The 16,663-nt window shown below is 39.2% G+C and overlaps 5 non-coding genes and 65 pseudogenes across 5 annotated transcripts; all 70 read left to right on the top strand.

Annotated features, from left to right (window-relative positions):
- The first annotated feature begins 2 nt into the window (after window positions 1-2).
- On the top strand, window positions 3-105 carry LOC149642106 (5S ribosomal RNA; annotated as a pseudogene).
- Window positions 106-227: 122 nt separating this feature from the next.
- On the top strand, window positions 228-330 carry LOC149642105 (5S ribosomal RNA; annotated as a pseudogene).
- Window positions 331-452: 122 nt separating this feature from the next.
- On the top strand, window positions 453-555 carry LOC149642104 (5S ribosomal RNA; annotated as a pseudogene).
- Window positions 556-677: 122 nt separating this feature from the next.
- LOC149642103 (5S ribosomal RNA) lies at window positions 678-780 on the top strand (annotated as a pseudogene).
- Window positions 781-902: 122 nt separating this feature from the next.
- Window positions 903-1,005, top strand: LOC149642102 (5S ribosomal RNA; annotated as a pseudogene).
- Window positions 1,006-1,127: 122 nt separating this feature from the next.
- LOC149642101 (5S ribosomal RNA) lies at window positions 1,128-1,230 on the top strand (annotated as a pseudogene).
- Window positions 1,231-1,352: 122 nt separating this feature from the next.
- LOC149642100 (5S ribosomal RNA) lies at window positions 1,353-1,455 on the top strand (annotated as a pseudogene).
- A 122-nt stretch (window positions 1,456-1,577) lies between these two features.
- On the top strand, window positions 1,578-1,680 carry LOC149642099 (5S ribosomal RNA; annotated as a pseudogene).
- A 122-nt stretch (window positions 1,681-1,802) lies between these two features.
- Window positions 1,803-1,905, top strand: LOC149642098 (5S ribosomal RNA; annotated as a pseudogene).
- Window positions 1,906-2,027: 122 nt separating this feature from the next.
- LOC149642097 (5S ribosomal RNA) lies at window positions 2,028-2,130 on the top strand (annotated as a pseudogene).
- Window positions 2,131-2,252: 122 nt separating this feature from the next.
- On the top strand, window positions 2,253-2,355 carry LOC149642096 (5S ribosomal RNA; annotated as a pseudogene).
- Window positions 2,356-2,477: 122 nt separating this feature from the next.
- Window positions 2,478-2,580, top strand: LOC149642095 (5S ribosomal RNA; annotated as a pseudogene).
- Window positions 2,581-2,702: 122 nt separating this feature from the next.
- LOC149642094 (5S ribosomal RNA) lies at window positions 2,703-2,805 on the top strand (annotated as a pseudogene).
- A 122-nt stretch (window positions 2,806-2,927) lies between these two features.
- On the top strand, window positions 2,928-3,030 carry LOC149642093 (5S ribosomal RNA; annotated as a pseudogene).
- Window positions 3,031-3,152: 122 nt separating this feature from the next.
- On the top strand, window positions 3,153-3,255 carry LOC149642092 (5S ribosomal RNA; annotated as a pseudogene).
- Window positions 3,256-3,377: 122 nt separating this feature from the next.
- LOC149642091 (5S ribosomal RNA) lies at window positions 3,378-3,480 on the top strand (annotated as a pseudogene).
- A 122-nt stretch (window positions 3,481-3,602) lies between these two features.
- On the top strand, window positions 3,603-3,705 carry LOC149642090 (5S ribosomal RNA; annotated as a pseudogene).
- Window positions 3,706-3,827: 122 nt separating this feature from the next.
- On the top strand, window positions 3,828-3,930 carry LOC149642089 (5S ribosomal RNA; annotated as a pseudogene).
- Window positions 3,931-4,052: 122 nt separating this feature from the next.
- On the top strand, window positions 4,053-4,155 carry LOC149642088 (5S ribosomal RNA; annotated as a pseudogene).
- A 122-nt stretch (window positions 4,156-4,277) lies between these two features.
- On the top strand, window positions 4,278-4,380 carry LOC149642087 (5S ribosomal RNA; annotated as a pseudogene).
- A 122-nt stretch (window positions 4,381-4,502) lies between these two features.
- On the top strand, window positions 4,503-4,605 carry LOC149642086 (5S ribosomal RNA; annotated as a pseudogene).
- Window positions 4,606-4,727: 122 nt separating this feature from the next.
- LOC149642085 (5S ribosomal RNA) lies at window positions 4,728-4,830 on the top strand (annotated as a pseudogene).
- Window positions 4,831-4,952: 122 nt separating this feature from the next.
- On the top strand, window positions 4,953-5,055 carry LOC149642084 (5S ribosomal RNA; annotated as a pseudogene).
- Window positions 5,056-5,177: 122 nt separating this feature from the next.
- On the top strand, window positions 5,178-5,280 carry LOC149642083 (5S ribosomal RNA; annotated as a pseudogene).
- A 122-nt stretch (window positions 5,281-5,402) lies between these two features.
- On the top strand, window positions 5,403-5,505 carry LOC149642082 (5S ribosomal RNA; annotated as a pseudogene).
- Window positions 5,506-5,627: 122 nt separating this feature from the next.
- LOC149642081 (5S ribosomal RNA) lies at window positions 5,628-5,730 on the top strand (annotated as a pseudogene).
- A 122-nt stretch (window positions 5,731-5,852) lies between these two features.
- On the top strand, window positions 5,853-5,955 carry LOC149642080 (5S ribosomal RNA; annotated as a pseudogene).
- A 122-nt stretch (window positions 5,956-6,077) lies between these two features.
- Window positions 6,078-6,180, top strand: LOC149642079 (5S ribosomal RNA; annotated as a pseudogene).
- Window positions 6,181-6,301: 121 nt separating this feature from the next.
- LOC149642078 (5S ribosomal RNA) lies at window positions 6,302-6,420 on the top strand (annotated as a pseudogene).
- A 137-nt stretch (window positions 6,421-6,557) lies between these two features.
- Window positions 6,558-6,660, top strand: LOC149642077 (5S ribosomal RNA; annotated as a pseudogene).
- Window positions 6,661-6,782: 122 nt separating this feature from the next.
- Window positions 6,783-6,885, top strand: LOC149642076 (5S ribosomal RNA; annotated as a pseudogene).
- A 122-nt stretch (window positions 6,886-7,007) lies between these two features.
- Window positions 7,008-7,110, top strand: LOC149642075 (5S ribosomal RNA; annotated as a pseudogene).
- A 122-nt stretch (window positions 7,111-7,232) lies between these two features.
- Window positions 7,233-7,351, top strand: LOC149642074 (5S ribosomal RNA; annotated as a pseudogene).
- A 137-nt stretch (window positions 7,352-7,488) lies between these two features.
- LOC149642073 (5S ribosomal RNA) lies at window positions 7,489-7,591 on the top strand (annotated as a pseudogene).
- Window positions 7,592-7,713: 122 nt separating this feature from the next.
- On the top strand, window positions 7,714-7,816 carry LOC149642072 (5S ribosomal RNA; annotated as a pseudogene).
- A 122-nt stretch (window positions 7,817-7,938) lies between these two features.
- Window positions 7,939-8,057, top strand: LOC149642071 (5S ribosomal RNA; annotated as a pseudogene).
- Window positions 8,058-8,194: 137 nt separating this feature from the next.
- Window positions 8,195-8,297, top strand: LOC149642070 (5S ribosomal RNA; annotated as a pseudogene).
- Window positions 8,298-8,419: 122 nt separating this feature from the next.
- On the top strand, window positions 8,420-8,522 carry LOC149642069 (5S ribosomal RNA; annotated as a pseudogene).
- A 121-nt stretch (window positions 8,523-8,643) lies between these two features.
- LOC149642068 (5S ribosomal RNA) lies at window positions 8,644-8,762 on the top strand (annotated as a pseudogene).
- Window positions 8,763-8,900: 138 nt separating this feature from the next.
- On the top strand, window positions 8,901-9,019 carry LOC149642067 (5S ribosomal RNA; annotated as a pseudogene).
- A 136-nt stretch (window positions 9,020-9,155) lies between these two features.
- LOC149642066 (5S ribosomal RNA) lies at window positions 9,156-9,258 on the top strand (annotated as a pseudogene).
- A 121-nt stretch (window positions 9,259-9,379) lies between these two features.
- Window positions 9,380-9,498, top strand: LOC149642065 (5S ribosomal RNA). Its single transcript, XR_016372123.1, has one exon. It is a non-coding gene; the product is annotated as a 5S ribosomal RNA (ribosomal RNA).
- A 361-nt stretch (window positions 9,499-9,859) lies between these two features.
- Window positions 9,860-9,978, top strand: LOC149642064 (5S ribosomal RNA; annotated as a pseudogene).
- Window positions 9,979-10,112: 134 nt separating this feature from the next.
- On the top strand, window positions 10,113-10,215 carry LOC149642063 (5S ribosomal RNA; annotated as a pseudogene).
- Window positions 10,216-10,337: 122 nt separating this feature from the next.
- Window positions 10,338-10,440, top strand: LOC149642062 (5S ribosomal RNA; annotated as a pseudogene).
- Window positions 10,441-10,562: 122 nt separating this feature from the next.
- On the top strand, window positions 10,563-10,681 carry LOC149642061 (5S ribosomal RNA; annotated as a pseudogene).
- A 137-nt stretch (window positions 10,682-10,818) lies between these two features.
- Window positions 10,819-10,937, top strand: LOC149642060 (5S ribosomal RNA). The gene has a single exon (XR_016372122.1). It is a non-coding gene; the product is annotated as a 5S ribosomal RNA (ribosomal RNA).
- A 136-nt stretch (window positions 10,938-11,073) lies between these two features.
- LOC149642059 (5S ribosomal RNA) lies at window positions 11,074-11,176 on the top strand (annotated as a pseudogene).
- Window positions 11,177-11,523: 347 nt separating this feature from the next.
- On the top strand, window positions 11,524-11,626 carry LOC149642058 (5S ribosomal RNA; annotated as a pseudogene).
- A 122-nt stretch (window positions 11,627-11,748) lies between these two features.
- LOC149642057 (5S ribosomal RNA) lies at window positions 11,749-11,867 on the top strand (annotated as a pseudogene).
- A 138-nt stretch (window positions 11,868-12,005) lies between these two features.
- On the top strand, window positions 12,006-12,124 carry LOC149642056 (5S ribosomal RNA; annotated as a pseudogene).
- A 135-nt stretch (window positions 12,125-12,259) lies between these two features.
- On the top strand, window positions 12,260-12,362 carry LOC149642055 (5S ribosomal RNA; annotated as a pseudogene).
- Window positions 12,363-12,484: 122 nt separating this feature from the next.
- On the top strand, window positions 12,485-12,587 carry LOC149642054 (5S ribosomal RNA; annotated as a pseudogene).
- A 122-nt stretch (window positions 12,588-12,709) lies between these two features.
- LOC149642053 (5S ribosomal RNA) lies at window positions 12,710-12,812 on the top strand (annotated as a pseudogene).
- Window positions 12,813-12,934: 122 nt separating this feature from the next.
- LOC149642052 (5S ribosomal RNA) lies at window positions 12,935-13,053 on the top strand (annotated as a pseudogene).
- Window positions 13,054-13,190: 137 nt separating this feature from the next.
- Window positions 13,191-13,309, top strand: LOC149642051 (5S ribosomal RNA). Its single transcript, XR_016372121.1, has one exon. It is a non-coding gene; the product is annotated as a 5S ribosomal RNA (ribosomal RNA).
- Window positions 13,310-13,445: 136 nt separating this feature from the next.
- Window positions 13,446-13,548, top strand: LOC149642050 (5S ribosomal RNA; annotated as a pseudogene).
- Window positions 13,549-13,670: 122 nt separating this feature from the next.
- On the top strand, window positions 13,671-13,773 carry LOC149642049 (5S ribosomal RNA; annotated as a pseudogene).
- A 122-nt stretch (window positions 13,774-13,895) lies between these two features.
- On the top strand, window positions 13,896-13,998 carry LOC149642048 (5S ribosomal RNA; annotated as a pseudogene).
- A 122-nt stretch (window positions 13,999-14,120) lies between these two features.
- Window positions 14,121-14,239, top strand: LOC149642047 (5S ribosomal RNA; annotated as a pseudogene).
- A 137-nt stretch (window positions 14,240-14,376) lies between these two features.
- LOC149642046 (5S ribosomal RNA) lies at window positions 14,377-14,495 on the top strand. Its single transcript, XR_016372120.1, has one exon. It is a non-coding gene; the product is annotated as a 5S ribosomal RNA (ribosomal RNA).
- A 136-nt stretch (window positions 14,496-14,631) lies between these two features.
- LOC149642045 (5S ribosomal RNA) lies at window positions 14,632-14,734 on the top strand (annotated as a pseudogene).
- A 122-nt stretch (window positions 14,735-14,856) lies between these two features.
- Window positions 14,857-14,959, top strand: LOC149642044 (5S ribosomal RNA; annotated as a pseudogene).
- Window positions 14,960-15,081: 122 nt separating this feature from the next.
- On the top strand, window positions 15,082-15,184 carry LOC149642043 (5S ribosomal RNA; annotated as a pseudogene).
- Window positions 15,185-15,306: 122 nt separating this feature from the next.
- LOC149642042 (5S ribosomal RNA) lies at window positions 15,307-15,425 on the top strand (annotated as a pseudogene).
- Window positions 15,426-15,562: 137 nt separating this feature from the next.
- On the top strand, window positions 15,563-15,681 carry LOC149642041 (5S ribosomal RNA). Its single transcript, XR_016372119.1, has one exon. It is a non-coding gene; the product is annotated as a 5S ribosomal RNA (ribosomal RNA).
- A 136-nt stretch (window positions 15,682-15,817) lies between these two features.
- Window positions 15,818-15,920, top strand: LOC149642040 (5S ribosomal RNA; annotated as a pseudogene).
- Window positions 15,921-16,042: 122 nt separating this feature from the next.
- On the top strand, window positions 16,043-16,145 carry LOC149642039 (5S ribosomal RNA; annotated as a pseudogene).
- Window positions 16,146-16,267: 122 nt separating this feature from the next.
- Window positions 16,268-16,370, top strand: LOC149642038 (5S ribosomal RNA; annotated as a pseudogene).
- Window positions 16,371-16,492: 122 nt separating this feature from the next.
- On the top strand, window positions 16,493-16,611 carry LOC149642037 (5S ribosomal RNA; annotated as a pseudogene).
- Window positions 16,612-16,663: the final 52 nt, after the last annotated feature.

Below are 16,663 nucleotides of genomic sequence, written 5' to 3'. Positions count from 1 at the left end.
TCGGAAACGGCCATATCACGCTGAATACACCGGTTCTCGTCCGATCACCGAAGTTAAGCAGCGTCGAGCGCAGTCAGTACTTGGGAACACTGCGTGCCGTTGGCTTTTTCCTTTTTGTTTCCTCTTTTAAATTCCACTAGATATAAAAAAAGCAAACATATCTTCTTTTTGTTATTGTTTCATAAAGATGAAGGTGAATTAAATTCGAATTATTAACTAGCACTCTCGGCAACGGCCATATCATGCTGAAAACACCGGTTCTCGTCCGATCACCGAAGTTAAGCAGCGTCGAGCGCAGTCAGTACTTGGGAACACTGCGTGCCGTTGGCTTTTTCCTTTTTGTTTCCTCTTTTAAATTCCACCAGATATGAAAAAAGCAAACATATATTCATTTTGTTATTGTTTTATAAAGATGAAGGTTAATTAAATTCAAATTATTAACTAGCACTCTCGGCAACGGCCATATCACGCTGAATACACCGGTTCTCGTCCGATCACCGAAGTTAAGCAGCGTCGAGCGCAGTCAGTACTTGGGAACACTGCGTGCCGTTGGCTTTTTCCTTTTTGTTTCCTCTTTTAAATTCCACCAGATATGAAAAAAGCAAACATATATTCATTTTGTTATTGTTTTATAAAGATGAAGGTTAATTAAATTCAAATTATTAACTAGCACTCTCGGCAACGGCCATATCACGCTGAATACACCGGTTCTCGTCCGATCACCGAAGTTAAGCAGCGTCGAGCGCAGTCAGTACTTGGGAACACTGCGTGCCGTTGGCTTTTTCCTTTTTGTTTCCTCTTTTAAATTCCACTAGATATAAAAAAAGCAAACATATCTTCTTTTTGTTATTGTTTCATAAAGATGAAGGTGAATTAAATTCGAATTATTAACTAGCACTCTCGGCAACGGCCATATCATGCTGAAAACACCGGTTCTCGTCCGATCACCGAAGTTAAGCAGCGTCGAGCGCAGTCAGTACTTGGGAACACTGCGTGCCGTTGGCTTTTTCCTTTTTGTTTCCTCTTTTAAATTCCACTAGATATAAAAAAAGCAAACATATCTTCTTTTTGTTATTGTTTCATAAAGATGAAGGTGAATTAAATTCGAATTATTAACTAGCACTCTCGGCAACGGCCATATCATGCTGAAAACACCGGTTCTCGTCCGATCACCGAAGTTAAGCAGCGTCGAGCGCAGTCAGTACTTGGGAACACTGCGTGCCGTTGGCTTTTTCCTTTTTGTTTCCTCTTTTAAATTCCACCAGATATGAAAAAAGCAAACATATATTCATTTTGTTATTGTTTTATAAAGATGAAGGTTAATTAAATTCAAATTATTAACTAGCACTCTCGGCAACGGCCATATCACGCTGAATACACCGGTTCTCGTCCGATCACCGAAGTTAAGCAGCGTCGAGCGCAGTCAGTACTTGGGAACACTGCGTGCCGTTGGCTTTTTCCTTTTTGTTTCCTCTTTTAAATTCCACCAGATATGAAAAAAGCAAACATATCTTCTTTTTGCTATTGTTTTATAAAGATGAAGGTGAATTAAATTCAAATTATTAACTAGCACTCTCGGCAACGGCCATATCACGCTGAATACACCGGTTCTCGTCCGATCACCGAAGTTAAGCAGCGTCGAGCGCAGTCAGTACTTGGGAACACTGCGTGCCGTTGGCTTTTTCCTTTTTGTTTCCTCTTTTAAATTCCACTAGATATAAAAAAAGCAAACATATCTTCTTTTTGTTATTGTTTCATAAAGATGAAGGTGAATTAAATTCGAATTATTAACTAGCACTCTCGGCAACGGCCATATCATGCTGAAAACACCGGTTCTCGTCCGATCACCGAAGTTAAGCAGCGTCGAGCGCAGTCAGTACTTGGGAACACTGCGTGCCGTTGGCTTTTTCCTTTTTGTTTCCTCTTTTAAATTCCACCAGATATGAAAAAAGCAAACATATCTTCTTTTTGTTATTGTTTTATAAAGATGAAGGTGAATTAAATTCAAATTATTAACTAGCACTCTCGGCAACGGCCATATCACGCTGAAAACACCGGTTCTCGTCCGATCACCGAAGTTAAGCAGCGTCGAGCGCAGTCAGTACTTGGGAACACTGCGTGCCGTTGGCTTTTTCCTTTTTGTTTCCTCTTTTAAATTCCACCAGATATGAAAAAAGCAAACATATCTTCTTTTTGCTATTGTTTTATAAAGATGAAGGTGAATTAAATTCAAATTATTAACTAGCACTCTCGGCAACGGCCATATCACGCTGAATACACCGGTTCTCGTCCGATCACCGAAGTTAAGCAGCGTCGAGCGCAGTCAGTACTTGGGAACACTGCGTGCCGTTGGCTTTTTCCTTTTTGTTTCCTCTTTTAAATTCCACTAGATATAAAAAAAGCAAACATATCTTCTTTTTGTTATTGTTTCATAAAGATGAAGGTGAATTAAATTCGAATTATTAACTAGCACTCTCGGCAACGGCCATATCATGCTGAAAACACCGGTTCTCGTCCGATCACCGAAGTTAAGCAGCGTCGAGCGCAGTCAGTACTTGGGAAGACTGCGTGCCGTTGGCTTTTTCCTTTTTGTTTCCTCTTTTAAATTCCACCAGATATGAAAAAAGCAAACATATCTTCTTTTTGTTATTGTTTTATAAAGATGAAGGTGAATTAAATTCAAATTATTAACTAGCACTCTCGGCAACGGCCATATCACGCTGAAAACACCGGTTCTCGTCCGATCACCGAAGTTAAGCAGCATCGAGCGCAGTCAGTACTTGGGAACACTGCGTGCCGTTAGCTTTTTCCTTTATGCTTCCTCTTTTAAATTCCACCAGATATGAAAAAAGCAAACATATCTTCATTTTGTTATTGTTTTATAAAGATGAAGGTTAATTAAATTCAAATTATTAACTAGCACTCTCGGCAACGGCCATATCACGCTGAATACACCGGTTCTCGTCCGATCACCGAAGTTAAGCAGCGTCGAGCGCAGTCAGTACTTGGGAACACTGCGTGCCGTTGGCTTTTTCCTTTTTGTTTCCTCTTTTAAATTCCACCAGATATGAAAAAAGCAAACATATCTTCTTTTTGCTATTGTTTTATAAAGATGAAGGTGAATTAAATTCAAATTATTAACTAGCACTCTCGGCAACGGCCATATCACGCTGAATACACCGGTTCTCGTCCGATCACCGAAGTTAAGCAGCGTCGAGCGCAGTCAGTACTTGGGAACACTGCGTGCCGTTGGCTTTTTCCTTTTTGTTTCCTCTTTTAAATTCCACTAGATATAAAAAAAGCAAACATATCTTCTTTTTGTTATTGTTTCATAAAGATGAAGGTGAATTAAATTCGAATTATTAACTAGCACTCTCGGCAACGGCCATATCATGCTGAAAACACCGGTTCTCGTCCGATCACCGAAGTTAAGCAGCGTCGAGCGCAGTCAGTACTTGGGAACACTGCGTGCCGTTGGCTTTTTCCTTTTTGTTTCCTCTTTTAAATTCCACCAGATATGAAAAAAGCAAACATATCTTCATTTTGTTATTGTTTTATAAAGATGAAGGTGAATTAAATTCGAATTATTAACTAGCACTCTCGGCAACGGCCATATCATGCTGAAAACACCGGTTCTCGTCCGATCACCGAAGTTAAGCAGCGTCGAGCGCAGTCAGTACTTGGGAACACTGCGTGCCGTTGGCTTTTTCCTTTTTGTTTCCTCTTTTAAATTCCACCAGATATGAAAAAAGCAAACATATCTTCTTTTTGTTATTGTTTTATAAAGATGAAGGTGAATTAAATTCAAATTATTAACTAGCACTCTCGGCAACGGCCATATCACGCTGAAAACACCGGTTCTCGTCCGATCACCGAAGTTAAGCAGCGTCGAGCGCAGTCAGTACTTGGGAACACTGCGTGCCGTTGGCTTTTTCCTTTTTGTTTCCTCTTTTAAATTCCACCAGATATGAAAAAAGCAAACATATCTTCTTTTTGCTATTGTTTTATAAAGATGAAGGTGAATTAAATTCAAATTATTAACTAGCACTCTCGGCAACGGCCATATCACGCTGAATACACCGGTTCTCGTCCGATCACCGAAGTTAAGCAGCGTCGAGCGCAGTCAGTACTTGGGAACACTGCGTGCCGTTGGCTTTTTCCTTTTTGTTTCCTCTTTTAAATTCCACTAGATATAAAAAAAGCAAACATATCTTCTTTTTGTTATTGTTTCATAAAGATGAAGGTGAATTAAATTCGAATTATTAACTAGCACTCTCGGCAACGGCCATATCATGCTGAAAACACCGGTTCTCGTCCGATCACCGAAGTTAAGCAGCGTCGAGCGCAGTCAGTACTTGGGAAGACTGCGTGCCGTTGGCTTTTTCCTTTTTGTTTCCTCTTTTAAATTCCACCAGATATGAAAAAAGCAAACATATCTTCTTTTTGTTATTGTTTTATAAAGATGAAGGTGAATTAAATTCAAATTATTAACTAGCACTCTCGGCAACGGCCATATCACGCTGAAAACACCGGTTCTCGTCCGATCACCGAAGTTAAGCAGCATCGAGCGCAGTCAGTACTTGGGAACACTGCGTGCCGTTAGCTTTTTCCTTTATGCTTCCTCTTTTAAATTCCACCAGATATGAAAAAAGCAAACATATCTTCATTTTGTTATTGTTTTATAAAGATGAAGGTTAATTAAATTCAAATTATTAACTAGCACTCTCGGCAACGGCCATATCACGCTGAATACACCGGTTCTCGTCCGATCACCGAAGTTAAGCAGCGTCGAGCGCAGTCAGTACTTGGGAACACTGCGTGCCGTTGGCTTTTTCCTTTTTGTTTCCTCTTTTAAATTCCACCAGATATGAAAAAAGCAAACATATCTTCTTTTTGCTATTGTTTTATAAAGATGAAGGTGAATTAAATTCAAATTATTAACTAGCACTCTCGGCAACGGCCATATCACGCTGAATACACCGGTTCTCGTCCGATCACCGAAGTTAAGCAGCGTCGAGCGCAGTCAGTACTTGGGAACACTGCGTGCCGTTGGCTTTTTCCTTTTTGTTTCCTCTTTTAAATTCCACTAGATATAAAAAAAGCAAACATATCTTCTTTTTGTTATTGTTTCATAAAGATGAAGGTGAATTAAATTCGAATTATTAACTAGCACTCTCGGCAACGGCCATATCATGCTGAAAACACCGGTTCTCGTCCGATCACCGAAGTTAAGCAGCGTCGAGCGCAGTCAGTACTTGGGAACACTGCGTGCCGTTGGCTTTTTCCTTTTTGTTTCCTCTTTTAAATTCCACCAGATATGAAAAAAGCAAACATATCTTCATTTTGTTATTGTTTTATAAAGATGAAGGTGAATTAAATTCAAATTATTAACTAGCACTCTCGGCAACGGCCATATCACGCTGAATACACCGGTTCTCGTCCGATCACCGAAGTTAAGCAGCGTCGAGCGCAGTCAGTACTTGGGAACACTGCGTGCCGTTGGCTTTTTCCTTTTTGTTTCCTCTTTTAAATTCCACTAGATATAAAAAAAGCAAACATATCTTCTTTTTGTTATTGTTTCATAAAGATGAAGGTGAATTAAATTCGAATTATTAACTAGCACTCTCGGCAACGGCCATATCATGCTGAAAACACCGGTTCTCGTCCGATCACCGAAGTTAAGCAGCGTCGAGCGCAGTCAGTACTTGGGAACACTGCGTGCCGTTGGCTTTTTCCTTTTTGTTTCCTCTTTTAAATTCCACTAGATATGAAAAAAGCAAACATATCTTCTTTTTGTTATTGTTTTATAAAGATGAAGGTGAATTAAATTCGAATTATTAACTAGCACTCTCGGCAACGGCCATATCATGCTGAAAACACCGGTTCTCGTCCGATCACCGCAGTTAAGCAGCGTCGAGCGCAGTCAGTACTAGGGAACACTGCGTGCCGTTGGCTTTTTCCTTTTTGTTTCCTCTTTTAAATTCCACCAGATATGAAAAAAGCAAACATATCTTCTTTTTGTTATTGTTTTATAAAGATGAAGGTGAATTAAATTCAAATTATTAACTCGCACTCTCGGCAACGGCCATATCACGCTGAATACACCGGTTCTCGTCCGATCACCGAAGTTAAGCAGCGTCGAGCGCAGTCAGTACTTGGGAACAATGCGTGCCGTTGGCTTTTTCCTTTTTGTTTCCTCTTTAAATTCCACCAGATATGAAAAAAGCAAACATATCTTCTTTTTGTTATGGTTTTATAAAGATGAAGGTGAATTAAATTCAAATTATTAACTAGAACTCTCGGCAACGACCATATCACGCTTAATACACCGGTTCTCGTCAAATCACCGATGTTAAGCAGCGTCGAGCGCAGTCAGTACTTGGGAGGGAGACCACTTAGGAACACTGCGTGCTGTTGGCTTTTTCACTTTTTTTTCCTCTTTTAAAATCCAATAGATATGAAAAAAGCAAACATATTTTCATTTTTTTATTGTTTTAAAAAGATGAAGGTTAATTTGTCTCACTTAATTTAAATTCGAATTATTAACTAGCACTCTCGGCAACGGCCATATCATGCTGAAAACACCGGTTCTCGTCCGATCACCGAAGTTAAGCAGCGTCGAGCGCAGTCAGTACTTGGGAACACTGCGTGCCGTTGGCTTTTTCCATTTTGTTTCCTCTTTTAATTTCCACCAGATATGAAAAAAACAAACATATCTTCTTTTTGATATTGTTTTATAAAGATGAAGGTGAATTAAATTCAAATTATTAACTAGCACTCTCGGCAACGGCCATATCACGCTGAATACACCGGTTCTCGTCCGATCACCAAAGTTAAGCAGCGTCGAGCGCAGTCAGTACTTGGGAACACTGCGTGCCGTTGGCTTTTTCCTTTTTGTTTCCTCTTTTAAATTCCACTAGATATGAAAAAAGCAAACATATCTTCTTTTTGTTATTGTTTCATAAAGATGAAGGTAAATTAAATTCGAATTATTAACTAGCACTCTCGGCAACGGCAATATCATGCTGAAAACACCGGTTCTCGTCCGATCACCGAAGTTAAGCAGCGTCGAGCGCAGTCAGTACTTGGGAACACTGCGTGCCGTTGGCTTTTTCCTTTTTGTTTCCTCTTTTAAATTCCACCAGATATGAAAAAAGCAAACATATCTTCTTTTTGTTATTGTTTTATAAAGATGAAGGTGAATTAAATTCAAATTATTAACTAGCACTCTCGGCAACGGCCATATCACGCTGAATACACCGGTTCTCGTCCGATCACCGAAGTTAAGCAGCGTTGAGTGCAGTCAGTACCTGGGAGGGAGACCACTTAGGAACACTTCGTGTCGTTTTCTTTTTCACTTTTTTTTCCTCTTTTAAAATCCAATAGATATGAAAAAAGCAAACATATTTTCATTTTGTTATTGTTTTAAAAAGATGAAGGTTAATTTGTCACACTTAATTTAAATTCGAATTATTAACTAGCACTCTCGGCAACGGCCATATCATGCTGAAAACACCGGTTCTCGTCCGATCACCGAAGTTAAGCAGCATCGAGCGCAGTCAGTACTTGGGAACACTGCGTGCCGTTAGCTTTTTCCTTTATGTTTCCTCTTTTAAATTCCACCAGATATGAAAAAAGCAAACATATCTTCATTTTGTTATTGTTTTATAAAGATGAAGGTTAATTAAATTCAAATTATTAACTAGCACTCTCGGCAACGGCCATATCACGCTGAATACACCGGTTCTCGTCCGATCACCAAAGTTAAGCAGCGTCGAGCGCAGTCAGTACTTGGGAACACAGCGTGCCGTTGGCTTTTTCCTTTTTGTTTCCTCTTTTAATTTCCACCAGATATGAATAAATCAAACATATCTTCTTTTTGTTATTGTTTTATAAAGATGAAGGTGAATTAAATTCAAATTATTAACTAGCACCCTCGGCAACGGCCATATCACGCTGAATACACCGGTTCTCGTCCGATCACCGAAGTTAAGCAGCGTTGAGTGCAGTCATTACTTGAGAGGGAGACCACTTAGGAACACTGCGTGTCGTTGGCTTTTTCTCATTTTTTTCCTCTTTTAAAATCCAATAGATATGAAAAAAGCAAACATATTTTCATTTTGTTATTGTTTTAAAAAGATGAAGGTTAATTTGTCACACTTAATTTAAATTCGAATTATTAACTAGCACTCTCGGCAACGGCCACATCATGCTGAAAACACCGGTTCTCGTCCGATCACCGAAGTTAAGCAGCATCGAGCGCAGTCAGTACTTGGGAACACTGCGTGCCGTTAGCTTTTTCCTTTATGTTTCCTCTTTTAAATTCCACCAGATATGAAAAAAGCAAGCATATCTTCATTTTGTTATTGTTTTATAAAGATGAAGGTTACTTAAATTCAAATTATTAACTAGCACTCTCGGCAACGGCCATATCACGCTGAAAACGACGGTTCTCGTCCGATCACCGAAGTTAAGCAGCGTCGAGCGCAGTCAGTACTTCGGAACACTGCGTGCCGTTGGCTTTTTCCTTTTTGTTTCCTCTTTTAATTTCCACCAGATATGAATAAATCAAACATATCTTCTTTTTGTTATTGTTTTATAAAGATGAGATGAATTAAATTCGAATTATTAACTAGCACTCTCGGCAACGGCCATATCATGCTGAAAACACCGGTTCTCGTCCGATCACCGAAGTTAAGCAGCGTCGAGCGCAGTCAGTACTTGGGAGGGAGACCACTTAGGAACACTGCGTGTCGTTGGGCTTTTCCACATTTTTTTCCTCTTTTAAAATCCAATAGATATGAAAAAAGCAAACATATTTTCATTTTGTTATTGTTTTAAAAAGATGAAGGTCAATTTTTCTCACTTCATTTAAATTCGAATTATAAACTAGCACTCTCGGCAACGGCCATATCATGCTGAAAACACCGGTTCTCGTCCGATCACCGAAGTTAAGCAGCGTCGAGCGCAGTCAGTACTTGGGAGGGTGACCACTTAGGAACAATGCTTGCCGTTAGCTTTTTGACTTTTTTTTGTCTTTTAAATTCCAATAGATATGAAAAAAGCAAACTAATTTTCTTTTTGATATTGTTTTAAAAAGATGAAGGTTAATTTGTCTCACTTAATTTAAATTCGAATTATTAACTAGCACTCTCGGCAACGGCCATATCACGCTGAAAACGACGGTTCTCGTCCGATCACCGAAGTTAAGCAGCGTCGAGCGCAGTCAGTACTTCGGAACACTGCGTGCCGTTGGCTTTTTCCTTTTTGTTTCCTCTTTTAATTTCCACCAGATATGAAAAAAGCAAACATATCTTCTTTTTGTTATTGTTTTATAAAGATGAGATGAATTAAATTCGAATTATTAACTAGCACTCTCGGCAACGGCCATATCATGCTGAAAACACCGGTTCTCGTCCGATCACCGAAGTTAAGCAGCGTCGAGCGCAGTCAGTACTTGGGAGGGAGACCACTTAGGAACACTGCGTGCCGTTGGCTTTTTCACTTTTTTTCCTCTTTTAAATTCCAATAGATATGAAAAAAGCAAACATATTTTCTTTTTGTTATTGTTTTAAAAAGATGAAGGTTAATTTGTCTCACTTAATTTAAATTCGAATTATTAACTAGCATTCTCGGCTACGGCCATATCATGCTGAAAACACCGGTTCTTGTCCGATCACCGAAGTTAAGCAGCGTCGAGCGCAGTCAGTACGTGGGATCACTGCGTGCCGTTAGCTTTTTCGTTTTTGTTTCCTCTTTTAAATTCCACCATATATGAAAAAAGCAAACATATCTTCTTTCTGTTATTGTTTTATATTGATGAAGGTTAATTAAATTCAAATTATTAACTAGCACTCTCGGAAACGGCCATATCACGCTGATAACACCGGTTCTCGTCCGATCAACGACGTTAAGCAGCGTCGAGCGCAGTCAGTACTTGGGAGGGAGACCACTAAGGAACACTGCTTGCCGTTAGCTTTTTCACTTTTTTTGTCTTTTAAATTCCAATAGATATGAAAAAAGCAAACTAATTTTCTTTTTGTTATTGTTTTAAAAAGATGAAGGTTAATTTGTCTCACTTATTTAAATTCAAATTATTAACTAGCACTCTCGGCAACGGCCATATCATGCTGAAAACACCGGTTCTCGTCCGATCACCGAAGTTAAGCAGCGTCGAGCGCAGTCAGTACTTGGGAACACTGCGTGCCGTTAGCTTTTTCCTTTTTGTTTCCTCTTTTAAATTCCACCAGATATGAAAAAAGCAAACATATCTTCTTTTTGTTATTGTTTTATAAAGATGAAAGTTAATTAAATTCAAATTATTAAATAGCACTCTCGGCAACGGCCATATCACGCTGAATACACCGGTTCACGTCCGATCACCGAAGTTAAGCAGCGTCGAGCGCAGTCAGTACTTGGGAACACTGCGTGCCGTTGGCTTTTTCCATTTTGTTTCCTCTTTTAATTTCCACCCGATATGAAAAAAGCAAACATATCTTCTTTTTGTTATTGTTTTATAAAGATGAATGTGACTTAATTTCAAATTATTAACTAGCACTCTCGGCAACGGCCATATCACGCTGAATACACCGGTTCTCGTCCGATCACCGAAGTTAAGCAGCGTTGAGTGCAGTCAGTACTTGGGAGGGAGATCACTTAGGAACACTGCGTGTCGTTGGCTTTTTCGCTTTTTTTTCCTCTTTTAAAATCCAATAGATATGAAAAAAGCAAACATATTTTCATTTTGTTATTGTTTTAAAAAGATGAAGGTTAATTTGTCTCACTTAATTTAAATTCGAATTATTAACTAGCACTCTCGGCAACGGCCATATCATGCTGAAAACACCGGTTCTCGTCCGATCACCGAAGTTAAGCAGCGTCGAGCGCAGTCAGTACTTGGGAGGGAGACCACTTAGGAACACTGCGTGCCGTTGGCTTTGTCACTTTTTTTCCTCTTTTAAAATCCAATAGATATGAAGAAAGCAAACATATTTTCATTTTGTTATTGCTTTAAAAAGGTGAAGGTTAATTTGTCTCACTTAATTTAAATTCGAATTATTAACTAGCACTCTCGGCAACGGCCATATCATGCTGAAAACACCGGTTCTCGTCCGATCACCGAAGTTAAGCAGCGTCGAGCGCAGTCAGTACGTGGGAACACTGCGTGCCGTTAGCTTTTTCCTTTTTGTTTCCTCTTTTAAATTCCACCAGATATGAAAAAAGCAAACATATCTTCTTTTTGTTATTGTTTTATAGAGATGAAGGTTAATTAAATTCAAATTATTAACTAGCACTCTCGGCAACGGCCATATCACGCTAAATAAACCGGTTCACGTCCGATCACCGAAGTTAAGCAGCGTCGAGCGCAGTCAGTACTTGGGAACACTGCGTGCCGTTAGCTTTTTCCTTTTTGTTTCCTCTTTTAAATTCCACCAGATATGAAAAAAGCAAAAATATCTTCTTTTTGTTATTGTTTTATAAAAATGAAGGTTAATTAAATTCAAATCATTAACTAGCACTCTCGGCAACGGCAATATCACGCTGAATACACCGGTTCACGTCCGATCACCGAAGTTAAGCAGCGTCGAGCGCAGTCAGTACTTGGGAACACTGCGTGCCGTTGGCTTTTTCCATTTTGTTTCCTCTTTTAATTTCCACCCGATATGAAAAAAGCAAACATATCTTCTTTTAGTTATTGTTTTATAAAGATGAAGGTGAATTAATTTCAAATTATTAACTAGCACTCTCGGCAACGGCCATATCACGCTGAATACACCGGTTCTCGTCCGATCACCGAAGTTAAGCAGCGTTGAGTGCAGTCAGTACTTGGGAGGGAGACCACTTAGGAACACTGCGTGTCGTTGGCTTTTTCGCCTTTTTTTTCCTCTTTTAAAATCCAATAGATATGAAAAAAGCAAACATATTTTCATTTTGTTATTGTTTTAAAAAGATGAAGGTTAATTTGTCTCACTTAATTTAAATTCGAATTATTAACTAGCACTCTCGGCAACGGCCATATCATGCTGAAAACACCGGTTCTCGTCCGATCACCGAAGTTAAGCAGCGTCGAGCGCAGTCAGTGCTTGGGAGGGAGACCACTTAGGAACACTGCGTGCCGTTGGCTTTGTCACTTTTTTCCTCTTTTAAAATCCAATAGATATGAAAAAAGCAAACATATTTTCATTTTGTTATTGCTTTAAAAAGGTGAAGGTTAATATGTCTCACTTAATTTAAATTCGAATTATTAACTAGCACTCTCGGCAACGGCCATATCATGCTGAAAACACCGGTTCTCGTCCGATCACCGAAGTTAAGCAGCGTCGAGCGCAGTCAGTACGTGGGAACACTGCGTGCCGTTAGCTTTTTCCTTTTTGTTTCCTCTTTTAAATTACACCAGATATGAAAAAAGCAAACATATCTTCTTTTTGTTATTGTTTTATAGAGATGAAGGTTAATTAAATTCAAATTATTAACTAGCACTCTCGGCAACGGCCATATCACGCTAAATACACCGGTTCACGTCCGATCACCGAAGTTAAGCAGCGTCGAGCGCAGTCAGTACTTGGGAACACTGCGTGCCGTTAGCTTTTTCCTTTTTGTTTCCTCTTTTAAATTCCACCAGATATGAAAAAAGCAAAAATATCTTCTTTTTGTTATTGTTTTATAAAAATGAAGGTTAATTAAATTCAAATCATTAACTAGCACTCTCGGCAACGGCAATAACACGCTGAATACACCGGTTCACGTCCGATCACCGAAGTTAAGCAGCGTCGAGCGCAGTCAGTACTTGGGAACACTGCGTGCCGTTGGCTTTTTCCATTTTGTTTCCTCTTTTAATTTCCACCCGATATGAAAAAAGCAAACATATCTTCTTTTAGTTATTGTTTTATAAAGATGAAGGTGAATTAATTTCAAATTATTAACTAGCACTCTCGGCAACGGCCATATCACGCTGAATACACCGGTTCTCGTCCGATCACCGAAGTTAAGCAGCGTTGAGTGCAGTCAGTATTTGGGAGGGAGACCACTTAGGAACACTGCGTGTCGTTGGCTTTTTTGCTTTTTTTTCCTCTTTTAAAATCCAATAGATATGAAAAAAGCAAACATATTTTCATTTTGTTATTGTTTTAAAAAGATGAAGGTTAATTTGTCTCACTTAATTTAAATTCGAATTATTAACTAGCACTCTCGGCAACGGCCATATCATGCTGAAAACACCGGTTCTCGTCCGATCACCGAAGTTAAGCAGCGTCGAGCGCAGTCAGTACTTGGGAGGGAGACCACTTAGGAACACTGCGTGCCGTTGGCTTTGTCACTTTTTTTCCTCTTTTAAAATCCAATAGATATGAAAAAAGCAAACATATTTTCATTTTGTTATTGCTTTAAAAAGGTGAAGGTTAATTTGTCTCACTTAATTTAAATTCGAATTATTAACTAGCACTCTCGGCAACGGCCATATCATGCTGAAAACACCGGTTCTCGTCCGATCACCGAAGTTAAGCAGCGTCGAGCGCAGTCAGTACGTGGGAACACTGCGTGCCGTTAGCTTTTTCCTTTTTGTTTCCTCTTTTAAATTACACCAGATATGAAAAAAGCAAACATATCTTCTTTTTGTTATTGTTTTATAGAGATGAAGGTTAATTAAATTCAAATTATTAACTAGCACTCTCGGCAACGGCCATATCACGCTAAATACACCGGTTCACGTCCGATCACCGAAGTTAAGCAGCGTCGAGCGCAGTCAGTACTTGGGAACACTGCGTGCCGTTAGCTTTTTCCTTTTTGTTTCCTCTTTTAAATTCCACCAGATATGAAAAAAGCAAAAATATCTTCTTTTTGTTATTGTTTTATAAAAATGAAGGTTAATTAAATTCAAATCATTAACTAGCACTCTCGGCAACGGCAATATCACGCTGAATACACCGGTTCACGTCCGATCACCGAAGTTAAGCAGCGTCGAGCGCAGTCAGTACTTGGGAACACTGCGTGCCGTTGGCTTTTTCCATTTTGTTTCCTCTTTTAATTTCCACCCGATATGAAAAAAGCAAACATATCTTCTTTTAGTTATTGTTTTATAAAGATGAAGGTGAATTAATTTCAAATTATTAACTAGCACTCTCGGCAACGGCCATATCACGCTGAATACACCGGTTCTCGTCCGATCACCGAAGTTAAGCAGCGTTGAGTGCAGTCAGTACTTGGGAGGGAGACCACTTAGGAACACTGCGTGTCGTTGGCTTTTTTGCTTTTTTTTCCTCTTTTAAAATCCAATAGATATGAAAAAAGCAAACATATTTTCATTTTGTTATTGTTTTAAAAAGATGAAGGTTAATTTGTCTCACTTAATTTAAATTCGAATTATTAACTAGCACTCTCGGCAACGGCCATATCATGCTGAAAACACCGGTTCTCGTCCGATCACCGAAGTTAAGCAGCGTCGAGCGCAGTCAGTACTTGGGAGGGAGACCACTTAGGAACACTGCGTGCCGTTGGCTTTGTCACTTTTTTTCCTCTTTTAAAATCCAATAGATATGAAAAAAGCAAACATATTTTCATTTTGTTATTGCTTTAAAAAGGTGAAGGTTAATTTGTCTCACTTAATTTAAATTCGAATTATTAACTAGCACTCTCGGCAACGGCCATATCATGCTGAAAACACCGGTTCTCGTCCGATCACCGAAGTTAAGCAGCGTCGAGCGCAGTCAGTACGTGGGAACACTGCGTGCCGTTAGCTTTTTCCTTTTTGTTTCCTCTTTTAAATTACACCAGATATGAAAAAAGCAAACATATCTTCTTTTTGTTATTGTTTTATAGAGATGAAGGTTAATTAAATTCAAATTATTAACTAGCACTCTCGGCAACGGCCATATCACGCTAAATACACCGGTTCACGTCCGATCACCGAAGTTAAGCAGCGTCGAGCGCAGTCAGTACTTGGGAACACTGCGTGCCGTTAGCTTTTTCCTTTTTGTTTCCTCTTTTAAATTCCACCAGATATGAAAAAAGCAAAAATATCTTCTTTTTGTTATTGTTTTATAAAAATGAAGGTTAATTAAATTCAAATCATTAACTAGCACTCTCGGCAACGGCAATATCACGCTGAATACACCGGTTCACGTCCGATCACCGAAGTTAAGCAGCGTCGAGCGCAGTCAGTACTTGGGAACACTGCGTGCCGTTGGCTTTTTCCATTTTGTTTCCTCTTTTAATTTCCACCCGATATGAAAAAAGCAAACATATCTTCTTTTAGTTATTGTTTTATAAAGATGAAGGTGAATTAATTTCAAATTATTAACTAGCACTCTCGGCAACGGCCATATCACGCTGAATACACCGGTTCTCGTCCGATCACCGAAGTTAAGCAGCGTTGAGTGCAGTCAGTACTTGGGAGGGAGACCACTTAGGAACACTGCGTGTCGTTGGCTTTTTTGCTTTTTTTTCCTCTTTTAAAATCCAATAGATATGAAAAAAGCAAACATATTTTCATTTTGTTATTGTTTTAAAAAGATGAAGGTTAATTTGTCTCACTTAATTTAAATTCGAATTATTAACTAGCACTCTCGGCAACGGCCATATCATGCTGAAAACACCGGTTCTCGTCCGATCACCGAAGTTAAGCAGCGTCGAGCGCAGTCAGTACTTGGGAGGGAGACCACTTAGGAACACTGCGTGCCGTTGGCTTTGTCACTTTTTTTCCTCTTTTAAAATCCAATAGATATGAAAAAAGCAAACATATTTTCATTTTGTTATTGCTTTAAAAAGGTGAAGGTTAATTTGTCTCACTTAATTTAAATTCGAATTATTAACTAGCACTCTCGGCAACGGCCATATCATGCTGAAAACACCGGTTCTCGTCCGATCACCGAAGTTAAGCAGCGTCGAGCGCAGTCAGTACGTGGGAACACTGCGTGCCGTTAGCTTTTTCCTTTTTGTTTCCTCTTTTAAATTACACCAGATATGAAAAAAGCAAACATATCTTCTTTTTGTTATTGTTTTATAGAGATGAAGGTTAATTAAATTCAAATTATTAACTAGCACTCTCGGCAACGGCCATATCACGCTAAATACACCGGTTCACGTCCGATCACCGAAGTTAAGCAGCGTCGAGCGCAGTCAGTACTTGGGAACACTGCGTGCCGTTAGCTTTTTCCTTTTTGTTTCCTCTTTTAAATTCCACCAGATATGAAAAAAGCAAAAATATCTTCTTTTTGTTATTGTTTTATAAAAATGAAGGTTAATTAAATTCAAATCATTAACTAGCACTCTCGGCAACGGCAATATCACGCTGAATACACCGGTTCACGTCCGATCACCGAAGTTAAGCAGCGTCGAGCGCAGTCAGTACTTGGGAACACTGCGTGCCGTTGGCTTTTTCCATTTTGTTTCCTCTTTTAATTTCCACCCGATATGAAAAAAGCAAACATATCTTCTTTTAGTTATTGTTTTATAAAGATGAAGGTGAATTAATTTCAAATTATTAACTAGCACTCTCGGCAACGGCCATATCACGCTGAATACACCGGTTCTCGTCCGATCACCGAAGTTAAGCAGCGTTGAGTGCAGTCAGTACTTGGGAGGGAGACCACTTAGGAACACTGCGTGTCGTTGGCTTTTTTGCTTTTTTTTCCTCTTTTAAAATCCAATAGATATGAAAAAAGCAAAC

Source organism: Phalangium opilio, unplaced genomic scaffold (genome assembly GCF_054372755.1).
Source record: "Phalangium opilio isolate 3A_F unplaced genomic scaffold, DU_Popi_V2 ptg000092l_1, whole genome shotgun sequence".
In the NCBI taxonomy this organism is placed as follows: Eukaryota; Metazoa; Arthropoda; class Arachnida; order Opiliones; family Phalangiidae; genus Phalangium; species Phalangium opilio.
The sequence above is the reverse complement of the archived record's forward strand: the minus strand, read 5'-3'. Positions and strand labels throughout refer to the sequence as shown.